General features: G+C 43.2%; 1 protein-coding gene and 1 long non-coding RNA gene across 7 annotated transcripts in view; one reads left to right on the top strand and one right to left on the bottom strand.

Moving 5' to 3' along the window:
* Positions 1-2,072, bottom strand: part of LOC120397696 — a 49,189-nt gene extending 47,117 nt beyond the window's left edge. The window contains exons 1-2 of the long non-coding RNA XR_005593944.1: positions 1,975-2,072; positions 1,600-1,653 (exon numbers count right to left, since the gene is read on the bottom strand). This is a non-coding gene — a long non-coding RNA (uncharacterized LOC120397696). The remainder of the gene's footprint in view (positions 1-1,599; positions 1,654-1,974) is intronic.
* Positions 1-23,554, top strand: part of SLC45A4 (solute carrier family 45 member 4) — a 111,561-nt gene that overhangs the window by 7,168 nt on the left and 80,839 nt on the right. For 4 of the 6 annotated variants that reach the window (XM_039524001.1, XM_039524004.1, XM_039524003.1 and 1 more), the window contains exon 1: positions 3,324-3,548. The exons of the other annotated variants lie outside the window; for them this stretch is intronic. The gene's annotated coding sequence lies outside the window, so the exon portion shown is untranslated. Of the gene's footprint in view, positions 1-3,323; positions 3,549-23,554 lie in introns of those variants that run through there. 6 annotated transcript variants of the gene reach the window in all.

The following is a 23,554-nucleotide window of genomic DNA, read 5'->3' as shown; positions in this document are numbered from 1 at the left end:
GGGAAAGAATGTTTATCTATCTTAGATATATTTAAGGCATCTGTCTCCATGGTAACTAGGTGCCAGAACCTCTTGATAGCCTAATCTGCAATAAATCAAAAAGGAAAAATAAATGTGTTACAGTGAAGTTTGCTAAATGAATGTCAAGAGCACCCATGAACACATGAACTCGATCCTTTTATTTGTCTTAGGGTCTCATCCAGCTTCCACTGAAGTCAATGGGCGTGTCTTTCCTTAACTTCCAACCCAAGGGCCTAGAGTCCAATAGGAGCTGGAACCTAAATCCTCATGTCTCTTTAACATTATACATTTGGCTATTCTAATACCAGTATATATTACTTTATCTGTAGTGTCACATTTGCTGTCACATTTGCTGTCTCATCAACAGTTCCTGTTGTCATAAAATGGATGCTGTTTTATTATTTAGGACAATTGTTTATATCTATAATTTGCATGGTAGCTTTGCCTCTCCTGTGATATTTCTCCATAGAGGTATATAGAATTGTTTTGCTCAGTTAAAAAAAAACCTAATAATTTGGATGTGTTTCTAAGCTATGGCAATAGGTGCTATAAAACTGATAGAATAAATAGATTCAGGTAGCCTTAATTTAAAGTATATTTGATTTGTGGATTGTGCATGGTTGTGTTAGATAACACTTTTTAATACCCTTGTATGAATTAGTGTAAGATATTAAAATTCTTATATCCAGATTTGAGAGAAAGATATGACAAAATATTTGGTTCCTTTAGATTTTGTAGTTTTTGTGTTAGAGGCAGAATGAAGATTGTTTAGATTCTTGTAATTACAGATTTTTTTGTTTAATAGTATGTACACGTGTAATTGTTTAATTTTACTGTTGCAGTTTTCAATTTAAAAAAAAACATGTTCAATGGTCTGTCTATTCTTGAATGCACTGAGCAATCTTCAGAGTAACGTAACAAAGATTTTGATTTGGAATATATATTAATAGCATGTATAGTCATAGGAATAATAAAGCAATGGTGCAACATACTCTAAAATAAGCAAATACCATATATACAGTATATTTTGCCCATCCCTAGTTTAATTGATTAAAGAAAATTAAATTTCATGCTAACCTGCAAAAAGCTGTAAGCAGACTGTTTGGATCTAGGAAATATGGCTAATTGTGAATAAAATGTGTGGAACTAAAAGTGTGGCCATAGGGAAAATATTTGTGTAACAACAGATATACTGTAAAGTGGATATGTGCATGATGCAGCAGAGTTATGATTGCTGTCAGAACCTAAGCTTCTGAATTTCCTGAGGGTTTTTGTGCTTTATACATTGTTTTATATAATTTAGTTAACATTTGTACAGCAGTATTTACAACTCACCCTGTTAAAATATGTTGATCCTGCTGAGAAAGGGGTAAGTGGGTTTTACTGACTCACTGAGGCAGGTACCTCACCTGGATGTAAAGAAGTGAGAGTGGCTTTTTAAGGTGTTGGTGGAACAGTCCTAAGCAAGGAACCTTAAGAGCAGCCAACTCTGGGGAGAACGTTTGGGTTGAGCTTTAAGGTGGTGTTGTTTTCTGTTGTTAAAGCCAAACATCAGGAAGGGAGTGAATTTGGACTTACGTGTGGACTGTGTTTGTAGATCAGCAGGTTGGGAAAGGTGCCCGCTCATCACGTCTGTAAAGGATAATGATATAAATGCTAAATATACAATATGTAAGAGTCATTTATAGTTACTCTTCAGGTGGTATTATTTTCATGTAGTACATTAAATGTGGAAGGCTTCTGTTTAACTTGAGTCACGCACTCTTTCCTTCCCCAAACTGTTAAATCATGTCTCTTCTATAAATACTGGATATCTTTCTAAAAGATAAGCTATAGCTAAAACAGAAGTTATGAGCCTGAAGCCAATTTCAAGTTCAGTGATCTGTTATGCAGGAGGTCAGGCTAGATAATCATAGTTGTCCCTTCCTGACTTAAAATGTGCCTGTCACTTACCCCAAGTTCTGTGGGATTCTCCTGATCATACCAGGGTTTGAAAACTGAAAACTATGGCCTGCTGCCCCAAAGGCAGACGTCTCCATGGTTGTAGCCGTATTCTTTTCTGTTATCTCTGTTAAGGCAATACCTTGAGTGTCAGCACTTCCCTGTGCTGATGCTGCACTGTGAAGCAGATGAGTTTGTTCACCAAGAGGTGGCAACGCTGCCACTAAATCTGACTTTGGCTTCTCAGCATTTGTTTTTCAACGATTCTAGTGATGATCTTGTTATAAATAGCTCCTATCATTACTGAACTGGGCCCTTATTGATACCCTTGTATGAATTAGTGTGAGATATTAAAATTATCGTATACAGTTTTGAGAGAAAGCTATGTGACAAAATATTTGGTTCCTTTAGATTTTGTAGTTATTGTGTTTTTGTTACAGAGGCAGAATTGGCATGCTGTGCCTGGGACACCATTTGGCCCGCTCAGTCTTGGACATCCTCTTTCCCCCCAAATACCCAGGCTAGGATCCCATGTCATCTACTGTTTAAGCTGCAAAAAGAACAGGAGTACTTGTTTGTAATCTTTCCCTGTTTGCTGTATAGGATGTTGATCAGGTGGTTCTGCAGTTTCTTTGAGAGAGTGTGGCACAATCTGTCAGCATAGTCTGTGTGGTATGTAGATTGTAATGGATTTTTTTACTTTCAGTCCTTTTGGGATGATGTCCATCTGTTTGCATTTGGAAAGGAAGATGATGTCTGTTTGTATCTGCGCGAGTTTTTTCACGAAGTTGATGGATTTCCACTCCATACGGCTAAATTCAGTGCCTTGCATAATGACAGGTTTCAGAGTAGCAGCCGTGTATGTTGCAGATACAGACGAACAAGGCTGCTCTGAAACCAGTGTTTAAGCTGACTCTCCCACCCGTGCTCATGCCCAGGAGGGACACCCTTCTCCTTACTGGTGCCCCTCCCTCCTGCTTTAGCTCCCCTTTATTGTGGGGCCTCCTCCTGCCCCTCCCTTGAGCGATGCCCAGGCTGGGACCTGCCTTCCTTTTTGTGCTACCCCCTAGGGCAGCCCCTTCCTGCGTGCCAAGCTGGGCCCCCCGTCCCTACCCCCCACTCGCTTGGGGTACCCAGGTTACCATAACAACCCCCGCCCAGTGACCCAACCTGGGGCCTCCCGCTCTTCCCTCAGGGATGCCCTGGCTGGCGCACCCCCCCGCCCCCCGCGGACAGCGGGGTAGCCAATGGGGCGTGCCGTCTCCCTCAGGGCGCCCCCTCCCCCATTGGCTGCGCGCCTGCCCTCGAGCCCCGCCCCTCTCTGCATATTAATGAGCCCAGAGGAGGGGGCGGAAGCGGAAGCGTTGCAGGGAGACGGTTTCCGAGGAGCCCGGTATAAAGCGGCCGCTGCTGCCCGCACCCGTCCGCTTAGCCCGCGCCGGCCCGATCCGACTCGCGCTGACCCGCCCCCGGGGAGCAGCCGGGCCCCAGCCGCCCCGTCCTGACCGACCCACCTGCCGCAGCCAGCCACCCCCTCCGCGGCCACAGGGGCCAGGTACCGGGCAGAGGGGGAGACCCGGCGGCAGGTAAAGGAGGCACAAGGGGAGCTGGCGGGGCAGGTATTGGGACAGGTGGTGGGGGTGGCTGGGTGAGGGACCGGGCTAGCTGAGGGGAACGGGTCAGGCGCCGGGGACCTTGGGACAGGTGGCGGGGGTCGCTGGGTGAGGCACGGGGACTGGGGGTGGGGGTGGCTGGGTGAGAGAGACCGGGACAGGGGGGGGATGGGGCGGCACTGGGTGAGGCACTGTGGGGGGTGGGTTTGGATTGGGGTAGGTGACAGGGTGAGGGGGGATGAGACTGGGAGGATTGGGATGGGCGGGGTGGCTGGGTGAGGGACCGGGCTAGCTGAGGGGAACGGGTGAGGTGCCGGGGACCTTGGGACAGGTGGCGGGGGTCGCTGGGTGAGGCACCGGGACAGGTGGCGGGGGTCGCTGGGTGAGGCACCGGGACAGGTGGGGACGGGACGGGATGGCACTGGGTGAAGCACTGTGGGGGTGGGTTTGGATTGGGGTAGGTGACAGGGTGAGGGGGTGAGACTGGGGGCATTGGGAGGGGGTGGCTGGGTGAGGGACTGGGCTAGCTGAGGGGAACGGGTGAGGCGCTGGGGACCTTGGGACAGGTGGCGGGGGTCGCTGGGTGAGGCACCGGGACAGGTGGCGGGGGTCGCTGGGTGAGGCACCGGGACAGGTGGGGACCTTAGGACAGGGGTGGGGTGGCTGGGTGAGAGAGACCGGGACAGGTGGGGACGGGATGGCACTGGGTGAGGCACTGTGGGGGGTGGGTGTGGAGTGGGATAGGTGACAGGGTGGGGGGGGATGAGACTGGGGGCATTGGGATGGGGGGGTGGCTGGGTGAGGGGATGGGATTGAGTGAGGTACCAGGGGCTTTGGGACAGGCGTGGCGGGGGGGACACTAGGTGAGGCACGGGGCTTGGAAGAGGGGAACAGTACCAGGTGAGGTGCTGCAGGAGGGATTGGATTGGGACAGGTGGCTGGGTGAGGGACTGGGAACATTGGGATGGGGTGGTGGCTGGGTGAGGGGATGGGATTGGGTGAAGCACTGGGGGCATTGAGACAGGTGGCTGGGTGAGGGACTGGGACAAGTAGGGGGGATGGGATGGGACCAGGTGAGGTGCTGTAGGGGGTGTGGGAGATTGGAAGATGGGGACAGGATTGGGTGAGGTCCCAATCCTCCCTGCAGCACAAGTGGCTGGATTGAGGGGCTGGGGACATTGGGATGGGGTGGTGGCTAGGTGAGGGGCTGGGACAGGTGGGGGGGGATGGGATGAGATGAGGCACTGGAGGGGGTGGATTGGGATGGGGGACAGGAATGGGTGAGGGGATGGGGGCATTGGGACAGGGAGTGGTGGTTGGGTGAGGGGATGGGATTGGGTGAGGCTGGTGGTGGGGATGGGGCTGGGACAGGTGTGGGGGGGGGAGTGGCTGCTTTAGGGGCTGGGATAGGTGGTGGGTGTAAATGGATAGGGGGATGGAGGGGGATTGGTAGTTGGCAGGTGGAGGTGGGCTGGGGGAGGAGCTGGGGAAGTGTGGACGGAACAGGTGGAGAGGAGGGAGGGAGGTAAGTGGATGGTGGGGTGAGGGGGGCTGGCTGACAGATAGGGGGGTGGCTGGATGAGGGGCTTGGGAGGAAGGTGAGGGAGTTATTTTCCTGGATTAGGGGACACACTGGGGAAGCCAAGCAGGTGAGGTGCTGGGTGGAAGGGATAAATGGGGGGTGAGGTGCTGGGGCTTCTCTGGGGGATGGGCTGAGGAATGATAGGTGGAAGGGGAGGTCTTACCCCCACAGGGGCCTACTATAGGGTAAGGCACGGAGTTTTGGGGATGGTAACAGGTAAAATGGGGAGGTGGAAGGTGAGTTAGTTGGACATGGGGCTGAGTGGTGAGAGGGTGAAGGAGATGGGGCTGGCTATTGAGAGGAGGATGATAGTTGTCAAAGGATGGATGACAGGGTGGGTGAGGAGTAGGAAACAAGTAGTGGTTACTGGGGTAAGGCAGATACAATTGTGTGGGGGTGGGGGAATAGCAGCAGGAGGGAGATGGAAAGGAGAATATGAACAGGAGCCAGAAGAGACCAGTACTGTAGATAGGAGGCCCCAGTGCTGTTTTTGGTTGGTGTGGGAGATGAGTTGCTTTGCAGGGTTCTGAGGGCGTGGATTTGTCCTTGAGCAGCCAGGCTATGAGAGACCTGGAGTTGGTCTCTTTTTTCTGTTATCTCTGTTAAGGCAATACCTTTGTTTTGTTTGCATGCTTTAACTATAACCAGATTTAATCCTTTTATTTTCATGAGAGCGGATTTCTGCTTATCACCATTATGGTGGAGGGTAAAGGGAAATGCTAGTTGCTGAATCCAGTAAGAGGTTACAGTAATAGAATATTTCCCTTCACTTCCAGAACCTGGTGATCTTTGATAGGTTGAAACTTGAACTGAGTTGCATCAGTTTAATCTGTTGAAGAAAATGTTAATACAGTACACAAGTACCTATTATAAAAATAAGTTCTTAAGGTGGCTAATGATGGGTGTGGTGCTTTTGGAGAAACTTCTTAATGGAAGGTGAAAAATGTGCTGCTGACCTTGAGATTGCCCCAGAAGAGGCAGTGTGTGCTCTTTGTTGCAATAGAAACAATGCAATAAGTCCTGTAACTTTCTATGTTATCTGTTGAGAGTGTCTCAGCTAGTGTCTTTCATTAGTTGGTAGAGAGAGTGAGGATTTGGCTGTGACTCAAGTCTGGAGGCAGAGAGGGGGAAGTCTAGTGTTGCTGCTAGTGACTAGTAGGAGGGGTCAGGAAAGAAGCTTAATAAAGATATTTCAAGTTGTCTGTCATGCTAAGTTAGGCAATATTGAATAGTCTGATTCTGCCCACAAAGAAGGGATGTGCCCAGCTCAGAAGTGGATCTGAAGTTAAGTGGATTGTTTTTTCTACCCTACTCCCAACAATCTAAAATTGCAAATATCCATTAGGAGTACTAGTGGCTGAAGAGAGCTCACTGTTACAAGTGTGTATGGTCACAGTAACTTGCATAACATGCTGTTCTTGTATTAACATGTCTAAATGTTATCTGCTCCACATTCATTGCCTGGCACAGACAGTGCTGCTAAAATATTTAATGTTTGCACTGTTGTACTATTATTACCTCACTCACCTCATCTCATATCCCAGGATCATATCTTCTATTGGACCAACTTCCGTTGATGAAAGACATGCTTTTGAGCTACACAGACATCTTCAGGTCACCTCTGTGTAGCTCAAAAGCTTGTCTATTACAAGAGAAGTTAGTCTGATAAAACAGTTTAGTGATCACATCATTTAAAGTGTGACTTGGTGGATTATTTACTTTTTTTGCTTCGCAACCTGCAAGATTTCTTAAATAAACATACCTGATTGAAATGTGAGGGAAAGAATCACTTTAAGCTGTAGTATGTGCTCTCTAGCATCTGCAGTGGAGCTTAAGGTAGTACTGCATAATGCAGTATTTTTGCAGGGGAGCAGTACCTACAAAAGACAAGGTCTGCTTGTTTTGGTTTAATTATTGTACTAGAAATCAATGAAACCATCTCCTGGGATCTGTTTTAAATTGCACTGGTAAAGGATGAATGGAAAGTTTTGAAACTTATTAAATGTAAACATATTTAAACAAGTAGACAATTTTTAACAATAAATGTTTTCTTTTATAGAAAAAATATACTGTTGGCTTATAGTCTTGAGATTGACTCATCAACCTTCACAACAAAGGAACCTGCTTTTTTCAGGCTTAAAAAAGCAAATCCAGGGATCTTTAAGTAGGCTGTCAAAAGAGAATAGATATGAAAATTACTATAATGGTACTGTCTGCTGTTGTCTTAGAAATAATACACTGGAATCCTCAAATCCATAGCTTTAATCTATGGTTTATAGGTTTTAGTAAGTTGGGTTTTTGCTTTTTTTAACTTAAATAGTCAAGGGAGACTTCATTACAGTAATGGGCAATTGCATGACCTAATGGATAGTCGCATTAATTTGGTAACTGATATTTCGTAGTTGGGTACTTGGATTATTGGAGGTGAATCTACATTCAAGTCAGTTCAGGTATCCTTGAATAAAGAGGCTGCAATTTTCTTGTCTATGTGTAGGTGGAAGACAGTATGTAGACAACTGAGGGGCCTTTAAGTCAGGTGAAAGTTTGCTGTTTTGTGTACAGCCTTTTTCTGAGTTGTGTGAAGTGTGCATTCTCTATTTTCTATTGCCCTCCTGAAGGGCAGAGGACACTTCATATGTTTGCAGATATTTATGTTTGCTTAAATGCTGAACTCTGGTGATATGAGCTATATCTGCAAATTGTTCGTTTAGTGAATGAGTCTTCAATTGTCACACCGATCATAAAATTAAAATTTAATGGCTTATCTTTTGAAGCTGAAATTTGTTTTCATTAGCAGTTGGCTGACTTGTACAAGATCTAATTCAGTTATATACCTGCTTTTGTTGTGCATTGCTTAGCTTGATAGAAAATCTAACATACGAAATGGGCTTTAAGGCTAAATATGCAAGTATAGCATATTTTAAAGACCATTTTCCTTGTGTTGTAGCACCATAAATGATTGAAACAGAGACCTTTTTAATCCAAGTCAATGTAGCTTCTGATCCTTGGTTTATTTCTCTTATCTTAATTAATGAAAATAAACCACTCAGTTTCACTTCCACTTCCTAGTTCCCATGTATAAACACAATGATGCAACACTTGGGTTACTAACAGTGGAAAAGAACACTTGCTTCCCATTGGAATTTATGTAAATGATGACATTATTATTGATTTTTTTGAAGCTTTTTGTGTGGCTAGGAAAAAATATGCAAGCTTACTGGCATATACAATTTTCTTTAACATTTTTTATCTCAGTGTTTTGCTTGCCCTCTTGTATTGTTATACCCTTATTCCAAAAAGCAAATGTCACATACTCAAGTCTTGGAGTGGGAATTGTTTAGTTGTAGGGTTGCTGTTGAGTACATGGTAGCTGTGACTACTTTTCTTTTGGGTGTTTGCCCCCAAACAATTGGAATTACATGACCTTTGTAAGTGATTAGACTAAAAAAAGCTTGAACATGGACTTAGACTTGATGACACTGCCATGATTATTAACTTACCAGTTGTGACCTTGGAAGATGTAAAATTTACTTTTTGGGTAGACTTTACAGTCTTAAACTTGCCAACACCTATGGGAAATATTCAACTTACAATGTCATTAAATATAAACTACAGTATTTCTTACTGAAAATGCATATGGATCAGCTGACACTACAAAAGGTAAAAATTTATATAACCCTGATGCCAGGGTACTTCTGAATATTGACTATAAATAGATTTTTCCAGAAAGTTCCAATACAGAATTTTTACATTGAAGGTTAATGCAAATCTAACCAGATTTTTTTCTTAAGAAAGCAAAAGATGGAAACTTCTCAAGTGTCCAAGTTCCCATGACTCTAAAGAGACTTACTGACAATTAATACAGGCTTTCTAATATCTATTTAGCTGCTTGCTCTATTTCAACTTGGGACATCTGTATTGTGAAAGGCAGTGTTTTGAGTACAAACTTGCATCACTGACTGAATTAAATAGCAATTTTTTTCCAGTGGTACGAATAAATGCCACCCCAAAGCCTGCTTTGCCTCCACATTTATAATAGTGTTAAATATATTTAAAAGTTTTTAATTTATAACGGGGGGTGCACTCAGAGGCTTGCTATGAGAAAGGGGTCACCAGTATAAAAGTTTGAGAACCATTAGTTTAGAGGTAGAGACACTAATAGTTGAAATGGTCAAGGGGAATTAGTCTGAGCATGCTTGTTTGCAGCAAAGAATTTTTGCATGCCTGTATTGTGCTTATGGCCTTGCTGAATGGAACTGTTTTCCTGTTGGTCATAACACCTCTAAAATCCAGGCCTGTGTGAACTCTTCCAGATGATAGGCAGTTTGATTAAGTCATGCTTCTTTGTCTTGGTTACAGTTCAGTGTGCTTGGCTGTGTGAGACTGTCACTTATTTTGCAGACAAGATCAAATCTGAACCAACTTGACAACATTTCTTTTAGGTTCTCCATCCTTCAATACCCAGCATATTCTGCAAGTCCTTACATATTGCAACTGAAAGTCCACTCCACACTCAAGCATGCAAGTGCTATTCAGGAGAATACTTAAAATTTATTCAGTGGCGACTGTGAACATAAACATAACATAAGAATGGCCCTGCTGGGCCAGACCAAAGATCCATCTAGCCCAGTATCCTGTCTTCTGACAGTGGCCAGTGCCAGGTGCCCTAGAAGGAATGAACAGAACAGGTAATAATGATCCATCCCTTATCACACATTCCCAGCCTCTGGCAAACAGAGGCTAGGGGCACCATTCCTGCCCATCCTGGCTAATAGCCATGGATGGACCTATCCTCCATGAATGTATCTAGTTCTTTTTTGAAGCCTGTTATGGTCTTGGCCTTCACAACATCTTCTGGCAAGGAGTACCACAGGTTGACTGACTTGTGTGAAGAAATACTTCCTTTTATTTGTGTTTAACCTGCTGCCTATTAATTTCATTTGGTGACTCCTAGTTCTTGTGTTATGAGAAGGAGTAAACAACACTTTCTCTACACCAGTCATGATTTTATCAATCTCAATCATATCTCTCCTTAGTCATCTCTTTTCCAAGCTGAGAACTTGTGCATGTGTAAGTTGAGTGACAGTGTCAATGAAGCATCTGCCAGTGTTTCATTTCTTGGTATAACTTCATACATGAAGTATCTAGGTTTTTTGTGGGTTTTTTTGAGGCCCCTATCAAATCAAACTCTTTACAGGACTAGTGAGTTACATCTCTGATTAAGTATCAGAGGGGTAGCCATGTTAGTCTGGATCTGTAAAAGCGGCAAAGAGTTCTGTGGCACCTTAGACTACCAAACGTATTGGAGCATGAGCTTTCGTGGGTGAATACCCGCTTCGTCGCATGCATCCAACGAAGTGGGTATTCACCCACGAAAGCTCATGCTCTAATACGTTTGGTAGTCTAAGGTGCCACAGAACTCTTTGCTACCTCTGACTAACTATATACCTTCCAATTTGACACATCATGCTGAGGTACCATAGCTGTATCAATTTGTAAAGAGCTTTGATTTTTTTCCCCCCCACTACAGTTTATTTTCAGATAATCACTTCTGCTCAAACTCTTCCAAGTCACACTGACAAACATGCCAAATATTAGTCTGAAGCTAAGTTTGATAAAGTTGACACTCCTAGGGTGAAAACACTGAAGTAACCTAAACTGGTATTGCTGTGCACTCTGTCTATAATAACTTTGCTCTAAGCAGTATCTTTGCACTATGAGATCTACTTAGATTTTAAAATCAACCCTGGACAGCTGCTTCTCTTCACTTTAGAGCTTGTAATAGTTAACCACACATCTGTAGGTTCAAGTTGTACTGCTAGAATTGTGCTGTGGTTAGGAGTGTGCGCAAGGACCACCCAGAAACTTCAGCTGATGAAGCATATGGCTTCCTACTTCCTGTATAGAGTGGACGTCTGAGTACTAATGCTAGTGCTCAAGTCTTTGCAATAGCACTCTTTCCAGGTGTTGGTGAGTCTCTGAAATCATGAATTGTCTGGGACTTTGAAATATATAAGTGTACAACACTTGTTATCTGAGGATCTCTGCATCTAAAACTGGCTGTGTTGGCATATTGACAGTTTGGCACGATTCAGGGCTTAACTTAAGGCTCTCTTTAGTTTTAACAATGATTTGCTTTAGCTTAATGTGCAGTTCCAATTTATTTGTTATGGTTTGTGGGTTGGCTTTTTGTATTAACATGCCCTGCTAGGGAATTATGCTGTCCTATGGTAATGGCACTAAGACTATTAACTTATTGAGGGTGACATAAATAAATTAGGCCCTTAAAATGTAGATTTTTTTTAAATGTGCACTTGTGATAGGTGATGGAAAATTAAATACCACTTAAAGATGGGTAGGTTCACTTTCCTGGACCTTATCCCCTTGTCTATGGGCACTGGCCACTAAACACAGCAGTGCTAATTGCATGACAAGTGGTATGAATTAAGTTAAATAGCTGCATTGACATCATTTACTAGTCTTAGCTGCACACTAACACTTTATATTGTGGTAGAGCCTAGAGGCCAACCAGGTTGGAGTCCCATTGTGCTAGGTGCTGTACAAACATAGGAAAATCATAGTCCCTGCTCTGAAGAGCTTTCAGTGTAAAAGACCTAACAGGTAGATGAGACGACAGACAAGTGAGGTGGGGTGGAATGGGGAGGTAAGGAGGCAGAACAGGTAACACAAATAGGATATGGGACGTTCTTAGCCGAGAAGAAACAGAATGAAAGATCATCTGATCAAATAAGGATTGGTAGTAGTGCGTGTTTTTTAAAGCAGAACTATAAAGTACATAAATGCTAATTGTGTTAAGACTTATTAAAAGTTTTTGCTATTTATAACTTATTAACTAAGCTTTTAAGTTTATGTTGCTGGGAAATTGACTGGAGTCCTTAGCTGGGTTTTCTTCCTTAACTCAGTTTCTTCATTTTATTTTAAATAAGGGTTCTGTTTTTGTAGCTGAATATGAAACCAGTGTTTTGCTGACCCTGCATATTCTTTCTCCGTTTGCCAGCCTGGGTTACTTCTGCATGCAGTACTAGCTCATTTATTTTGAGAAGCTCAAAAACAAATCCATTATCACCCTTGAGTGCCAAATAAATGACCTAGCTGGGGGCTGAACCCAGAGTGCTGTTTGTTTTTTACAAAATGTTACTGCTATGCTCGCACTTGAGTTTATTTTTCTTGTTCTTTGTCCTTGAATAGGTGATCAGATTGTCTGGATCATATCCAGAAAGCAATGGTTGGGTCACTTGATGTCTTACTGCAGAACAGTAAAACAGACTCCTGTGCCAGTTAACTTCCTATTCCTTCTAATAGTATTTTTATACACAAGCAGCATTATTGTGAAAAATACTTCATCTTTAAGACTGCATAACACCTGCTTTTTTCCTTGGTGACTTACAGAAGGAATGAATAGTCTCAAAGTGCTGGATCTTCATTTTCAGGCCATAATGGACTTTGTAGATTCTCAGGCCAGAAGGGACCATTCTGATCTAGTCTGACCTCTGTAATTATTTTGGGAAAGTTGTATGGCTTGTGTCATACAACTTTCCCAAAATAATTACTAGTGCATCTCTTAGAAAACCCATCCAATCTTGACATTATAATCATCAGTAATGGAGACTCAACAACCACCTTTGGCAAGTTGCACCCTTTATTAAATATTTTTCCCCATGTAGTAGTCGGACTAATCAAATCACCCCTTAACCTTCTCTTTATTATTAATGTTCAACCTAAACCTCCGTTGCTACAATTAAAGCCCATTGCTGCTTATTTTCTCAGAGATTGAGAACAATTTTTCTCCTTCCTCCTTGTAACAACCTTTATGTCCTTTAAAACTCTTATCATATCCCCCTTCAGTCTTGTCTTCTCTAGACTAAACAAACCCAATTTTTTCAATGTTTCCTCATAGGTCATGTTTTCTAGACCTTTAATCATTTGTATCAACATCGTTCTTGAGTTATGGACATCAGAACTGGACACTGTATTCCAGCAGCTATCACACTCTAGTGCTAAATAAAGAGGTAAAGTAATCAAGATTTCCTCTTTATACATCCAAGAATCATATAGCTCTTTTGGCCACAATGTCGCACTGTGAGCTCAGGTTCAGCCTACTATCCCCACAACCCCCCAGATCTTTTTCAGAGTCACTGCTTCCCAGGATAGAATCCCCAAGGAAAAGGAGAGCCAGTGAGGGGGAAATTGAGCTAAGGAACAGGTTTGAAGGCTTGGAGAATGAGGAAGGGGTACAGCAAGTGGTAGCTGACAGTGGGAGGCCTAAGAAAAGAGCGGCGAGCCAGTCCCATAGAAAAGGGAGGAGTCAATGAAGTAGCACCAAGTTTGGGCCAGGAGAGGATACAGGATGGCTTAAGGGGGAACCACATGATATGATGAATGAAGATGGAGAGCTTTGGAAACGGGGGGGAGGGGGGAGGTTAGAGTGCTGAGCCAGGCCCAGGCGGCAGGTTCGTGATTGGGGATTGGGCCATAAGGTTGGACAGGCCTGTGACCAGGCCCGGGGCCGATCCGGAGAAGGGGTGTGGTGTCTGCTACGGGTGCTAAATATGGGATGTGGACCTGAGGTTGAAAAAGATCCTAAGAGAAGAAGAGGAGAATCCTTCATCATTCATGTATGAATGAATGGAGCACAGCCAGATTCTCGATAGGAGAGGATCAAGAGAGAGCTAGTAGTAAGGGATGACGGGGGGGGGGTGAAGGCTCAGGTGATTCTCAGTGGGATTCTACCTGTCCTAGGGGAAGAGGGGGGGGAGGGGAGGATCGTGTGATAGTGAGTTGGCTGAGGAGGTTGGTGGGGAGGGGGAGGGGGAGGGAGGGCATTGGGGGGGGGTTGCTTTGGGGACAGACAACTGTTGGAAAAAGATGGGGGCCACAGGGAGTAGGGGTAGGAAGTAGGAGAGGGAGGAGAGGAGGCTGGCTCTAGCTTTAAACTAAAGAAGAACTGAGAAGGTCGGGAGGGGTCGAGAGGTCCTAGAGGGATCACGAGCAACAACAAGATAACAAAGGAGAACAACAAGAGTACAGCAGATACAAGAGGAGGGGGTTACGTGTAAGGATAGAGGGGGAGGGACAGAGACTAGATACAAGTGTCACTACAAGTAGTTGTGAAAGAAGTGAAAGGAGAAAAGAGGAGAGAGGGAGGAAGAGAAAGAGGAGATGATTGTTATTAGGCAAAAAATTGTAGACTGGAGAATGGAAGAACTGCTCCAAAAACCTGGAGAAACTGAAGGATATCAGGAAGGAATAACATATGGTGGGTATGTACAGGCCACTGGAGTATGGGTATGGAAGGAAAAGTGCTGTTTAGAAAGTAAAGTAAAAAGGGGGAGTATGCACTGTATAATAATGAGATAATAATGTAATGAGAAATAATGTAATGCAAAAATGACAATACATGGTATGAGGGGACTAATGGGGGCAGAAAACAGAAGGAAACCAGAGGGGAGAGCCTCATGTGGATTGGGGATTGCTGTGTGCCAGACCATCTAGAGAGCTTTGGATAGAGAAGCTGAGAGGATTTTAAGGAGGTAAACACTAATAGGACTATCTTGGAACTAGGGACTATACTTTGACTAACTTCATTGAGATAGATTGGGAAACAAATGCTAGGCTAATGCTTCCTAGATAGCTTTACTATAATATTCCTTCCAAGAGTGCTTGCTGAACCGTTGCTGGATTTTTTTTAGGGGATGATTTTTTTTGAGTTTGGATTGTTTGGTTTTATTGTTGAGACCTTGGGACATTGTTGTAGGGGACAACCTTGGCTCGTTTCCAAAATAATGAATAGTAATAATATAAAATAAATGATAGATAATCTGAGAATAAAGCATCTGAAAATTTTTATTATATTAAGAAGGGATTAAGACTAGTAGAGGAGGGAAGTGGACTGGGCTGGGATCTAAGGGAGGATGGGCTGGGGTTTGGCAGGTTTGGTTGGCAGGGCAGAGTTTGAAGGGGGTTGTCAGCAGATGGGTAGCTGTTTAGGCAGAGCTTGATGAGCAAGCTGAGAGCAGCGTCTTAGAGAGGGTCATTAGGAAAAATCAAGTAAAAAAAGAAGAAAGCATGAGGAGGAAGAAAAATTATTGGAGAAAGAAAGAAAGGGAAGGAGTGAGAAAGGAAGGCAAAGAGAAAGGAAGAGGGAGATGGAAGTGAGAGTGGAGATGGCGAAGGGGCAAAAATAAAATAAGCGATATTTTTTAGCCATATAAATAGGGAGAAGAAGAAAGAAGAAGAAAAGGAAAAAAGGGACTTTCTTGGAATGGGAGAAGATAATCTTGGAATGGCACAATATCTTTAATGAGGTCTTTAATGAGGCTTAATAAGGGAAGGAATGACCGAGGGGAATGAAGAGGGATGGGAATGAAGATATGAGGGGGTAGGGTAGACGGTATCTGAGTCTGAAGCCAAGAAGCAACACTTTACAAATCTTCATCTCGGGAGCGGATATAATCCATCCTAGAATATTAATTAGGGTATTAATAAATAATATTGCAATTGTAAAAAGCGATTTAATAAAATCTGATAAAAATTAGATAATTGTACTGTTCCTATATTCAAGAAATGTAGTTCCTATATTCAAAAGTGGGAAAAAAAAGTGACATCTGTTTTATAAAGTGTTTAGTCTAACATCTGTAGTGAAAAAAAATAAAAGAAAAATGGGAAGGCAGCTGGAAATCATTTGGGATGGGGATAGATTAGGGATAGATTACAGCATGGATTTCTTTATGCTTTGACAGAGTTCCTTATTTTTAGACAATAAACATTTTTAAATCTTTAAAGACAATGGATCTAATATATCTGGATTTCAAGAAATTTTAAGGATACTTATCTGATGAAGAATTGATTAAAGAATTAAAAAGAAAAAAATATGAGTGAGTGAGAAGGAGAGATAAGGGAGGAGGTTGGGAGGGGAGGATAAGGGGAAGGGAGGGGGGACTGGGAAGTGGGGGGGGTGGTTTGTGGAGTTCTTTTTCCTCGGATTTGGTGGAATATTTTGGGCTGAGTTTATTGGAATTTGTGCCAAGAGATGGAATTTGTAGGAGTGGGAACCAAGAGTAAGTGTTGTCAATTTGGAAGTTTGGATAGAGGATATTCGGGGAGGAGGAGATTTAGATTTGGGAGGATTATGGATGACCTTATTGAGGAAATTCAGTAACAGGATGATGAAGGGATTGCATGAAGGGAGTGTTATAGAACTTTGGATGTCTAACAAAGGGATGCACCAGTTGAAAGAAGCGGAGGGAGTTGGAAAGGGGAGAGAGAAGGAGTGGAGGGATGAGGGGTTGTTAAAGTGATGTACTATGAGTAGGCAATGTGGCGTGAAAAATTAAAAAGGTATGGTAGAAGGGGTTGCATTAGGCGCAAGGAGGAAGTATTAGGCAGGCTATTTTGTAGAGCGTTATATAAGGTATTTTGTGAGTTGGCATTTCCGTTGTGTGTCCATGTTTTGAATTCAAACTAGAACGATGAATTCAAAGGGAAAGAAGGAATGGAAGGGGAAAGGAAGGGCCATCAAGGAAGGGGAAGAGAGGGATAAGGAGAGGAAAGGAGAGATGAAGGAGCTCATTTTGTTTGGATAAGAGGAGATAAGAGGAGATATTATTTTTAGGAAGAGGGGATATAGGATATAGGATAAATACCAGGGAAAAGAATCATTTCAGTGAGGGAAAGCGGATATTCACAGACAGGAAATTAAATTCAGGTCAGTTAAACAGTCAGGAATTCATTGAGGAAAAAAAAAATATCAAAGAGAACAGGGATTCAACCGCAAGAAAAGAGGGGGGTGTACAGGAGACTAACCTCAAACTAGTATGGAGCAGTGGAGGTGAGGATTGCTAGATATAACAACTTAGCTTGGTATGATGAGTCAAATTAGGATAACGTAAATAGGTGGGTGGGTGGGGTCAATGGTATGATCTTTCCTTTCCAGGTGGTTGGCTAGTCTTACCCCCATGCTCGGGGTTCAGCAATGGCCCATATTTGGGGAATCGGAAGGGGAATTCCTCGGGGAAGATTGGGGCAATTTTTCTGTCCTTTAGCTTCCTTGCCTCGGGCCATGGGAGTGCTGCAGGCAGAATGGGGGTGGATGTTGGCCTGCATCTTGGGATCTTGAATTCTATGGATCATAATGATCTTGCTCTATCCTGTTTGTAAGGCCTGCATTCTTTGTTGCTAGATGTGTTTTAATATGGTTAAATGTATACATTGTTTGCTTCTGATGACAAAGTACTACATAACCCTGGGTGGGGGAACCAAAGCCTGAGCCCTGCTGTCCCTGGTGGTCGGGCAGGGGGTGTCAAAGCCCCAGATCTTCCACCTGAGCCTTGCTGCCCAGGGCTGAAGCCCTTGGACTTCAGCTCCAGGTGGTGAAGCTAGGGCTTTGGCCCTGGGCCCCAGCAAGTCTAAGCCAACCCTGGTGACCCACTTTGGGGTCCTGACCCACAGTTTGAGAACAGCTGGTGTAGTCCAAGCCTTGGCTTTCACCATAATGCAAGAATGTCTAAGTATTTCTTCTAGAGTCCAGGTGTGACTGTTTGGTAGTATGCTGTTAAGACACTTGCAAATGTTCCCTTTTTGATAGGGGAGGACAGATGTAATTTTGAGGGTAGTAAGTAGGGGCACCTGAAGGCAAGTGAAAACGAGGCTGACCGAAAACAACATGGCGAAGAGCTGTGGAAATTGATCTGAAAAACCTGGGGCACAGCTGGGGCACCATTGAAAGACTTGCCAGAAATGGACTGGAGTCGGGGGACCTTCATTGCTGGTGTAAACGCCAGTGGCATAATGGGAACATGATGAAGTAGGGGCAGCCAACCTGTGGATAGAATAAAATGTTAATCCCTTTTCAGTAGCCTAAAGGGATGAGGGTGTAATGAGTCCCTACGTTTAGGGTACATCCAGACTACCCACCAGATCAGCGGGTAGCGATCAATCTGTTGGGGATCGATATATCATGTTTCGTCTAGACACAATATATTGATCCCCAAACACGCTCCTGTTGACTCCGGAACTCCACCAGGGCGAGAGGTGGAAGCGGAGTCCGCGGGGTAGACGCGGCTGATACCTCCCATCCTCACGGCGCGGGAAGTCGAAATAAGAGATGTCGACTTCAGCTACACTATTCCCGTAGCTGAAGTTGCATATCTTACCTTGAAAGGTCTTTGCTGCTTGGATGCTTTCAATATGCAGAACAAAAGAAAGAGTCTACCTCTGTCTTTCAGTACTCCTTTCTCTTAAGTACTGACTAGGGAGCCTTGCTCCTTCCATCAAAAACAGGAAAGGTTCCCTTTCTTTGATTAAAATGTAAAATCACTGAAAACTAAATCCACTCCCCTTCTTAATCTCCTCTGAAGTAAAAGGCATTGGGGAGAGAGGCAACTATTTGTCTGACAATCCAATGTAAACATGGCAATGGTGGCCTAGTTTTCTGAATATGCCTTCAAGGCACACTTGCCTCATCCAAGAGAAAGTAGTTCAGATATTGACAGACAGTAACATAGTGATGTATTAAGAGGCACTTCCACTGTAAAAGTGCTGTGAGCATCACATATATGTTGCTGTTCACCTACTGGGAAAGTAGTATTCTTGTGGCCAAATTAGACACAGTTAGTTCTATACATGCACTTATTCCAGTAGCACTTATGTAAAGTGTTAAACTTGTGACTTCATAAAATGGACAATCAGTTTAAAATGTAGGGCTGGATATTTTAGAACTTCCATTAATAATCCATATGTCTTGGTTTCCATCGTATGCTGTCACAAACCCAGAGGGCGAGCTTGCCTCTAACACTTTCTCTGGGAAACTACAGAAATTGGAACTTTTAATTTTAGTGCTAGGCCTGCCCCCCTCCCCCCTTTTTTTGGTGGGGGGAGGGGGGCGGGGAAGTGTTTCACTATCTCTTGCTGTTGCTGCTTCAACAGGAGTTGAATTTCTTTTGGACTTGCTGGACTCTTTACCTCTTTAGGCTCTATGCAATCAGCATATATTAGTAGCAACACAGGACAGCCTTTTTGAAACAAACCAGCATTGCATCCGAAGAAGTGGGTATTCACCCACAAAAGCTCATGCTGCAAAACTTCTGTTAGTCTATAAGGTGCCACAGGATTCTTTGCTGCTTCTACAGCATTTATTAATCAACTGGCATACAGTATTTTAGGGTTCTTTACTTAGAATGGAAAAACAAAGCTTATGTCCATTCCAGCAGCATAACCTGCCTCTGTCCAAAACATTCAAGATTCAATCTTTTCCCACCAGCACAGGGCAGCAGAAGGTTTTTATTATTATTCCAATGTCCTGACACCTCAGTTCTGTGTTCAGGCTCTAGGCACCATTCCCATATTCTGCCTCCCTCCACCTGCAGTCACAAAAAGTTAGTGTCCTGGTTCTTCCATTGTATCTCCAAAGTAATTGTAGTCACGTTGACAGGTCTTGATAGCTCATTTATACCAGCCTAGACCCTGGACAGAAATAGCAATACAGAAAGGCAGGGGGTGTCATACATATTTTTCATAAATATAGAAATGTCCCATGTTCTCAGTATATGCTATTTTACAGCTATTGAAGCTAACTACAGTAGAGTTGGAGCAAAGGGCACAGGGTTGCTATATAATGTAGTTCACATGAGTTCTTAATACTTGTTTTGTTCTTGGTATGAAACCAGTCATACAAAATTGCAATATCCTGAAATAATATGTGTGTTTACTTATCAGAATAGTCTGGAAGAGTTTGTAGGTTATCAAGACAACTGCACCATTCACTTCATTTCCCACTTAAACTGCAGCTTTAGCAATCTTCACTTCCTGACTAGCTATACTGCCAAACATTTATCCTGTAAAATATCTTGAAATCTACAGTCCTGGCTTAATTCAAACAGTTTATTAATCTTTTGAATGAAAGTCATTGTTACATTGATAAACTGGGGCATTATTTACAGCAATAGTTGCATTGTGTTCTGAACTCCCAACCTTTCATTCAGCTTTTTTGTCAGCAGATCAATTGTTTGGGTCCTTTTAAAGATTTTATCCACGTGAGTTTTGTTGGCAGGAGCTTAGAGTGGAGTGAGAATGAGGCCTAGTGACCAGGCAGATGTATATGTAGTTCATTAAATATCTACGGTGTAATCTACTTGGTTAGCAGGTGTAGATGTATGGTTTGTTACAGGAGTGGGTGGGTGAGATTCTGTGGCCTGCATTGTGCAGGAGGTCAGACTAGATGATAATAATGGTCCCTTCTGACCTTAAAGTCTAAGTCTGTGTACGTGTTGGCAAAGTACTCTGACATTAAAACCCAGCTAAAATAGTCAGTTTATTAGTTGAGTGATTCACTTGAATTTTTAAATATGGAAGTAGAGGAAGGGGAAGGATATTGAAATGGCTTTAAAAAAAAAAAAAAAAAAAACTGGGTCAATGTCCTAGTGACTAGACCTTTTTGTTTAATCCATGAATTTATCCATCTCTTGCTAAAACCCACTGTGGCCTGTCCTTCAACTGTAGGAACATTTACCTCCCTTCTCCTTCCCCCCTCTCACAACCCTCCTCCAAACCAGAAATCTGCTGCTAGTTTTTCCTTTTATGCCAGTCAAATTCCTTTGCCTTCCACACCAGCACCTTTTATAGGAACTCCTACAGTTCTGCTCCATCTATTTTTTTGCTCATCTTCCTGCTCATCTTGTAACAATCCCCTTTATTCTTCCCCGTCTTCATACCCTTTACAACTTCATCTCATTACCATCTTCTAATCCATCTTTCAAACACTATTTTCATCAGGCCTTCTAATTATCTCCAAATACTAGATGCCATTCAGTCTTAAAAGAAAAGAGGCTGTATTACTTGCTGAATTAATTGTAAACTCAGGATAGAGACTTTGTCCATGTATATCATGCTGAATGCAGTATTGACACTCATGTATAGTGCTGTGTTTTGACCCTTTGATTCTGCCCTGGTTCTGGTTAGTACGAGCATTGGGCTAATATGATATAAAGTATTTTCAGAAGTCTTCAGACTTGCTGCTGAAATACTCATGTCTGTGTAGATTTCTCAGATGTTTTCTGTCAAACTGTAGCAAGGACAAAACTCAAATATACATGACAGATCTCTGTACTGCTCCACATCTGTAGGCATGAGCTATAGCTTTATTTGAGATCCAGTACACAGATGAGAACAGATTAGTTCCCAATATAAACAACCCAGTCCCTATAGTTCTTTCTTTACTTGCTCTAATAAAATGACTTGACACATCTTGTTTTTTCTAACTTTTTTTAAATACAGATTGAATACATATTTAAATACAATTTCCTTTGCAGAACAGTTGCAAGTCATAATCAGTTTTTCTAAATACACTGGCATCCTGTTGCTTAGGTCAGTTTAAATAGCGCTCTAGTTGTCAACACTTCCTTCTGTCATTATGGTACTTTGAAACATTCAGCCAAAACTTATTCTCCTCAGCAGCAGCTGAGTATGTCAGGTTTGAACACTGTTGGAGTAGAGGTGCCTTGTAATAAAAATGTAAGGATATCTGTTATCTTTTGGGCTTGTGTGTTCAAGCTTGTTAGTATTGCATCTGTTTCTGAGTAGAATGTAGTGTAGTTGGCAATTTGAAAAATAACCAGCAAGGTGGCTCCTTAATGCTTGCAGGAGGGAGAGCCACACTTCTAATTTTGTCTTCCAACCGTGCCAGTGCCAGATGCTTCAGCGAGAATGAACAGAACAGGGCAATTGTAAAGTGATCCATTCCTCACTTCGGGCAGTTGGGGATTCAGGGACACCCAGAGCAGGTGGTTGCATCCCTGACTATCTTGGCTAATAGCCATTGAGGGACCCATCTAATTCATTTGAAACAAGTTATACTTTTTTTGGCCTTCACAACATCCCTCTGGCAAGGAGTTCCACAGGTGGACTATTCCGTGAAGTAGTTTTTTGACTTGTCTTAAACCCACCTATTTCACGGGGTGGTCGCTGGTTCTTGTGTTATGTAAAAGGGAAATATATTTACCCCATTCATTTTCACACCATTCATGATCTTAGACTTCTATCATATCCCCATTTAGTCATCTTTTCTAAGGGCAAATCTGCACTACAAAATTAAGTGGACTTAAGTTATGTCAATGTACAGCCACTGCGGTAATTAAATCAATTTCTTATGTCCACATTAACCTCCTGTCAGCAGTGCACATCCTCACCAGGAGCACTTCTGCTACTTTTAACTGACATCATGGGGCACTGACAGCATTTTGTCTGTATAGTTGAAATTGTTTTCCAGTGTGCATTACTTTGCATTTATCAACATTGAATTTCATCTGCCACTTTGTTGCCCAGTCATCCAATTTAGAGAGATCCCTTTGTAACTTGTCAGTCAGTTTTGGACTTAACTATCTTGAGTAATTGCCTGCCAACTTGCCACCTCACTGTTTACCTCCATTTCTAGATAACTTATGAATGCTGAGCAGCACTGGTGCCAGTACAGCTCCTTGGGGAACTTTGCTATTTACTGCTCTCCGCTGTGAAAACTGACCCTTTGTTCTTATCCTTTAGTTTCCTATATCTTGACCAGTTACTGTTCCATGAGAGGATCTTCCCTGTTATCTCAACAGCTTACTTTGCTTAAGAGCCTTTAGTATGGAACCTTGTCAGAGCTTTTCGGAAAGTCCAAGTATATGTTAGATCTACTGGATCACCTTGTCCACATGCTTGTTGATACTGTCACAGAATTCTAATAGACTGAGGCATGACTTCCATTTACAAAAGCTTTGTCTCTTCCCAACATGTTGTGTTTAATCTGTGTCTAATTCTGTTCTTCACTATAGTCAAGCAATTTGTCTGGTACTGAAGTTTGGCTTACTGGCTTGTAATTACCAGGCTTGCCTCGAACCTTTTGTTTAAAAAATCCAGTATTACATTAGCTATTCTCCAGTCATCTGGTACAGAGGCTGATTTTAAGCAATAGGTTACATACTCTAGTTTGTAATTCTGCTATTTCTTTGAGTTCCTTCAGAACTCTGGAGTCGGGCGACTCTAGGTATTTTGCCACCCCAAGCACGGCAGGCAGGCTGCCTTCAGTGGCTTGCCTACAGGAGGTCCCCGGTCCCGCGGATTCGGCAGCACGCCTGCAGGAGGTCTGCCGAAGCTGCAGGACCAGCAGACCCTCCACAGGCATGCCGCCCTCACGGCAACCAGCAGCGTGCCCTCCCCCGTGGCTTGCCACCCCAAGCACACACTTGGCGTGCTGGTGCCTGGAGCTGCCCCTGTCTGGAGTGAACATTATCTGGTCCTGGTAACAACTCTTTAATCATTCTGTTCCAGAACATCCTTTTCCAGCACTGATATATCAAAACGCTTATCATAAAGCTTCATACTTCTGATGCACAGCACAAATATA

This window comes from Mauremys reevesii, linkage group 2 (assembly GCF_016161935.1).
Source record: "Mauremys reevesii isolate NIE-2019 linkage group 2, ASM1616193v1, whole genome shotgun sequence".
Taxonomy (NCBI): Eukaryota; Metazoa; Chordata; order Testudines; family Geoemydidae; genus Mauremys; species Mauremys reevesii.
Note: the sequence above shows the minus strand (reverse complement) of the source record. Positions and strands in the feature narration are given on the sequence as shown.